The sequence below is a fragment of the Nestor notabilis genome, unplaced genomic scaffold (assembly GCF_000696875.1).
Source record: "Nestor notabilis isolate BGI_N333 unplaced genomic scaffold, ASM69687v1 scaffold31370, whole genome shotgun sequence".
NCBI lineage: Eukaryota > Metazoa > Chordata > Aves > Psittaciformes > Psittacidae > Nestor > Nestor notabilis.
This window is the reverse complement of record NW_009912046.1, coordinates 31,712-38,514: the sequence shown is the minus strand read 5'-3', so window position 1 is coordinate 38,514 and position 6,803 is coordinate 31,712. Positions and strand designations below refer to the sequence as shown.

Genomic DNA, 6,803 nt, shown 5'->3' with positions numbered 1-6,803 from the left:
TTTGCCAACCTAGTTGTTTCTATGATTCTGTAATCCTAAGTAAATTAACAAAAAATTCAGTGGGATTTGTTTTTCATTGTGAAGTCTCAAATCAAGATCTGATAGATCTGTAATTAAACACAGAATGACTGTGAAAGACTTTAATACGAAGTAAGACATTATTGCTAAAATAAAACCCAAACCTACACTGACATTTCTATACACAGCTTTATTACGTTTTAAACTGTCTATGCTTAAATTAGCAAATAAACGTGATTCTTTTTATAAATACCCACTTTCAGTTTGGGACGTAGCAATTACTATAAACAAACTTTATAAAGGTTTCACTGGGCAAAAAGTTGTAAGTTATCAGTACAACCATATGAAATTTAGAAAGTAACAGTAGAGTATCAAATAGATGGAATACAGATATTCAGAAAAACAAATAATTATTTTGCAGGAACTCTATTAAACAAACAAAATGTACTTTTGTATTTTAATTCCAAAAGCAAATTATGTTCATTTGTACTTTTATATACTTCAGTTTATGTCACAATTTTTCAGGCATATTGAATCATGAAAAATATTAAGAGTATAAAAACTGTTCTTTAGTTGGCCCTTTCAGATTCAAATACAAGCTGCTTTGTCATAATTCTTATTACTCAAAACTTTCTGAAGAATCTGATTGTAGAGCAGAATATTTAATGTTTCCGTTTGACATCAGAACAAATTTGACTCAAATTGGAACTAGCCTGTAATGGGACTCTTGGTTTTTGTTTCTGACAATGTATTTGATAAAAGCAGGGTAAGGGTGCTAATGAAAAACATTCAAGTATCTGTTCTGTTTGCAGTTAATGAGATGGTTGTCTGATACCATTTGTTACTTCAGGCTCAGGTGATAGTAACCACCATCTTTTTAGTAAAAGAAACACGGAACAATAGCATATTGTCATTTTGCCCATATTCACACACACATTATTGGGCTTTAACAAAAATACATACATACCATACTAGGCATGTTTTTAACAGTCCATAAAAGTTTGTGATTAAGTTGTTTTATGGTTCAGTTAAAAATTTACCAGTGATAAACCACTGCGTTTCAGCTTTGTGAAAAGCAGTCAAATTCCATGGCAGAGGCACTGGCAGAAGCCATATACAAGACATACAGGTAGATGGAGGGAACAAAATTCACACACACAAATCTTAGGGTTACTTTCTGAATCACTAGTACATAGTACATCCCTACATCACTAGTACTAGTACATCCCAAGAGGGAGGGAACCAAAGTAAAGAAATCCAAGCAGCCATACCAGTATTCTGTGATGTTTGTATCATCAAGGAGTCCTGTCTCATAGCAGCAGAAGGGACAGGTAACACAGGGAGATCTGTCTTCCACATGAAGTATTTTAAACATTAGCACAAATTCTGTGAAGACAATTCCAAGATTTCAGGCTTCCAACTGTGAACAGTAAACCTCTGATAATGGATTTTGGACTCCAGTTCATCATCGGGCACCTTCTCCTCTCCTTCAGTGCAACTGCGGTTCATCTTTAAATTAGGCATCTTGTCAAAAAGGAGTCAGATTATAACAAGTTGTTTCATGGATTCTGAGTCGCTATCTGATCGTAGTTTTGTCAAACCTAAGGTTTTAGTAAAAATAGGTAGAAAACAACCTTTATACTGAAGATACCTCTCATCTAGTATCTTCCACTGTTAACTCCCTTCAGTCTTGGTCCTTCTGGCAGGAAGGAGAAACAGTACTTACTAATTTGGATTCTGTCCCTGGAAAACATAAAGCCAAGGAAACTACCCATAAAACCTATATAATCATTATTGCATTTAGGAGTTGATATGCTGTCAGCAATAATTTTAAGAGTCCTTGACACATAGAACTTTTTATGACTGAAGTTAAATGATACACTTAAATCTGCATTTGAATCATCATTAGAGGTCACTTCCCATGAACTATTGTAATTGAATTCAATATCAAGACAGAACCAGCCAATTATTAGGCACAGAGCAGCTTTTGTGTACCAAAATTGGGAAAAGGTTTCAATGTATCTTACTTCCTCCTCCCTCCCCCCACTTTCAGTCTGAAAGGTTAGCACAGCAATCACTTTTTTGGTGGGGTGTTTTGTTAACATACTCATTATGTCATCACAGGAGAGTGTAAACTATGTCCTCTTCAGTACCAGCTGCTGCATCCATGATCATTCCTCATCTTGGGTGCATACGGCATAGTGGCAATGCCATGACCTTGGGCAGACTACCCTCTGCAGCTCTAGAGGAAAATACCACTTCCAGCTGCAGGTTGTCACCTTCTTCCTTAAATTTGTCCGCTCCACCAGTCTGTTCACCTGCTTTACTTTAGAGAAAATTAACAGGAATTTGTCTTGAGCAGTTCCAAGGTGGCAGCGTGCTGTGAAGGATCTCTTAAGTGCCAGCAGTTGTGTCAGTGTGCCCAGAACCACCACAACCCAGCAAGGCTCTCACAGCAAGCAGAGAGCAGCCTGGGCACCCTTCACCTAGTGAAGTGCTGAAGTTCTGCTGAGACAGCTTACACATTTTAAACAGACCTAGTTACAATCATAGGAGCATGATCAGAATTATGTATATCCCCACAGCTGAGGCAGAGTCCAGATTAAACACACTTCCCAGTAGCTGGATGATCAATGACCACTAGGTAAAAAGTGGATTGCACCAGTACTGTTGGCTGCTTTCTTTATCAGCCTTTTATATGTTAAGAGAGAGGAAGTTCTTTCTAGTTCTCTGAAATCATGACAGACATTTGCCCTACACAGAGAATGTCAGGTTCTGGGTCTGGAGCCGGAGGAGGCATTTACTGACAGAGTTGAAAGTTCAGCTTTTCTCCTGCGCTTCCTCTGGGCTAACTCTAAGCAACCCTTTGCTTGGAAGGAACAGGTTTGCCTTTATCATCCCTTAACATTCCAAGTGCAAGCATCTAACCCTGGATTTTGAAGACTTCTCTGGGAATCTGAAAACTTGAGAGATGTGACTAGTTAACTTGCAGAGGCTTCTAATTATTTCCTTGTAACTGACAGGGAAGACCTAGGAAAAACAACAACAGTGGAAGTCAGCCTTAATTCTTGAGTGACTAACCTTCTAGGTAATACTGTTATGTATCACTATCGTAATACCTCCAGAAAATGAAACTCCAAAATGACACGTCACAACAGCTGAAAAGGAAGCAGTTTGTGGAAAGGACTATATAGCTTGTAGCACATACCTGAAAAGTACCTTCCCTTGTGTTTTTTCTTCCTTTCCTCCAAAAGGCATACTTAAACTTTCTGTTCCAATTCAGATGAAGATAAAATCTTATCCTTATATTAGCAAGACATAAATAGCAGTATTCTCAAAGCTTATTAAATAGTTTGCAGTTTTATTAAAGGAAGTGGTTCCAACCCAAAATCTTGTCCTGTTGCCTATATAAAATCTACATCAAGCCTGTGTATCTCTTATTTCCTCTCCTCTCCCCACTCCCCACCAATTTCAGACTGAAAGGTTAGCGTAGCAGTTACTTTTTTGGTGGGTTGTTTTGTCAAACATTGCATTCTGCAGTACAGTAACAGTTTAAGCACTCTATTTGCAATCACAAGAAAAAAGCTAATACTGGATAATACCTGTTGTTTTTGCAGCAACATGTAGAAACATGTAACTACACAAGCCATAGTTTTCAAGTCCTCCAGCTCTCATGTAATTCAGTGGGATGTTATTTCAGAAAGAAAAATCACTTTGTACCGGAAGAATTTCTTGGGTTTGAGATTAGGCCAATATAGTTTGTTACTGTCAATAAGCAAAAAATTGCTTGTGCTTCACTGAACAGCAGGAACTATTACATGAAGCAGCAGGATATTTTAAAACACGAAGCCAGTCTTTCCTTCTCTTAGTACTGATGAAACAACAGAACACACTTTCCATTGTATGTATTGGTAAGTATGACTGCTGGACACGTGGTAAGCAACACATGCTGTGCAGTACAGCTTTGCATCTTGGAAAAAAAACCTTTATTTTTCCCCAGCTAATTCTTTACTTTTATGAGGAACGTACAGTATGGCATTCACTGTACACACTAGTTTATATGCCGAACAAAGTATGAGTGTAATACCTTCAAATTAATGAATAGGTAAATAAAACCATAATGCAGCCTTCCTCGCATATTTAAGCACGGCAGCACCAATGTAACGATTAAACTGCAAATTAGTATCTCTAGCTGTTTCTTCTCTTGATAATGATTTATTCTTATTTCTCCTATAATCCCATTTTCCCTATTATCTTTAACTTTACAGGTATATAAAAAGAAAGCAGCTGGGAAGCTTGGAGATATCAGTCTTAAGATGATTGAGCAGGAGAAAGAATTTGCTGGGAAGACTGCTTGGTACCAGCATGAAGTAAAGCAGCTCCAGCGTCTGCTGCAAGACAAGCAGGAAACCCTGGATGAAGTGCTGCAGCAGAAAAGGTCAGTCACAGGCAAAAGCAATGCAAGTAGATCTGATGTGTAAAAGGGAAGGCAACTGCCTACAGCAGCCAGCTCTTGCCTCATATGGCATGGTCTCCTCTTAATTCCCAGCTCCAATACCTTTTGAAAAAGGGATTTATTCTGGATGATTACTCCTGTTCTTAAGATTTCTTCTTAAGTGAACTATAAATCTGAGCCAGGTATTTGATTTGGGATGTGTGTATATAAATCGTCAAGATACGTGTTAATTATTTAATAGCATCTTCTACGAAAGGCTGAGCACATTCCCCTCCATGCCACTCCGCAGTTTTCAGAATTGTAGGAAACTAAGGGAATACCTATGACGGGCTTCCTTACCTTACTGTTCTATTAATAAGTGACTTAGATTGGCTACATGCACAATAAAAAAGATAATTTAACAGATTATACAAGATTATGACTGTCAGTGAACCTGTTTTAATAGAGTCCTTTAAAGGCATGTTTCTCCTCTGGCAGTGGAAAGCTTCATGTCACATTGATCTTATCAGCATACAGGAAAAACTTTTTACAACTGAAGACAGGTAATTTAAGCAGACATTTGGCAAGTCATCTCAGCCATTGTGAAATAACAGATCAAGGATAGTAGAAAAACAGGGTTTGGTCTACTTGATATCAGCAGAGTTTCTCTCAATTACTTTATGCAGTGCTATTGAGCAGGTATGAGAAAACAGTATTTTGACTATTCCACATTTATTTGGAAATACTTATTTAGGATTTTTAATTAATTAAGTGCCTTTCATACTTCTGGGTTCATGTTAACAGCTAATTAAAAGAGGTTTTTCAGATGTAGCATGTATCATAATTCGAAGTTCCATAATACGGATCTTCAAAAGTCTACCTTTCTACCCCCAAAGTAGGTAAATGAGATGATGTAACACAGCAGTGTCAAATAATTAATTACACTTTCCACACAGTATACTAAATCCCTTTTTTCCTCTTCAGTCTCAATTGACTTTTTTCACTAAGCACTCAGCATTAGTCCCTTCCAATCCCAACCACTCCATTTATCTGTGAATTGTTCTTTAGATAAAGAAAAGCTTTCAAAGCTTCTAAAGATACGCAAATTTTACTTTCCCAGAAGCTGCTCTGTAGAACCTTCTCAAAAATTACAGCCTTTGCTAGAGAATATTGGAAATTCACAGCAACCTTTTGCCTAGTTTTCTGTTCTCTGGGCAGCTGATAATGACATTTTAATTGTTGACAGAGAAGTCTTCTGAGTGATCATTATCACTTACATTTCCTTAGCTGCCTGGCACTTTTCAGATATGAACAAAGTTGTTAATGTGCTTCTAGGGTAAAAAACCAGGTTCATAAATGCCTCAGGTCTTCTTTCACAGGACACTTGCTTACCTTTATGAGTTTTCTAAGGTCACAATGTGTTTCATAAGTCTTCTGCTGAGCAGCAGTACTGGGAGATCATTACAGCTGCTGTACTTTGGATGTTAAATTAAGGTTAAATGCCTTAGTCATGAATTGCCTTACACTGTCCTTAGAAGAGCGCCAACAGTAGAGAAGCTTCACAGCCATGCACATGCAAGGGAGGAGCTGTCTTACCTGTAAGGTCACATATAAAATTGTAAACCCGATACAGGTAAGGATTATGTAAATAAACTGCTACATGACAGATGAAAATGAATTCTTGAGCCAGCCCAAACAACATTTCTCAGAGATTAAGCCTGCATGACTTCAGTTCAGTGAGGGCAGAAAGCTCTCGTCTTTTATAAAGAAGAATCTGCTTTAAACTCTACTTTGTTGACTTCTTCCATCCTCAAACACAGTGCAGCACTGGCATTTTGCTTACTCTCAACAATATACAAACCTTGCACTTTGGCTAGTTTGGGGGTTGAATGCAGTTTTTATTTTTACTCATTTCATAGAACCACAGACTGGTTTGGGTTGGAAGGGACCTTAAAGCTCATCCAGTTCCAACCCCCTGCCATGGGCAGGGACACCTTCCACTAGAGCAGGTTGCTCCAAGCCCTTGAACACTGCCAGGGATGGGGCAGCCACAGCTTCTCTGGGCAACAGCCTACATTTATGAGAACCAAACTTAGTGCTTTTTCCAGAAAACATCTGGAAACAGGGTAAGTTTACTACTGAGTACAAATCTAGTTCTACATGCCAGGTTTGTGTTTGAAGAGGTGAACCAGCTGCTATGGGCACAGTAACACTGGGTACCAGTAACAAGTGTACCAAGAGTTTCTTCTGGGGCTGTGATCTGTACAGGGTAGTGTCACAGTAGTCATGGCCAGGGATAGCAGTGCTGCGCACAGCTGCGGGGATTTCTGGTGAGATACAGGAAAATGTA

At 38.4% G+C, this 6,803-nt stretch overlaps 1 pseudogene; it reads right to left on the bottom strand.

Annotated features, from left to right (window-relative positions):
• Positions 1-1,078: 1,078 nt before the first annotated feature.
• Positions 1,079-1,542, bottom strand: LOC104408093 (annotated as a pseudogene).
• Positions 1,543-6,803: the final 5,261 nt, after the last annotated feature.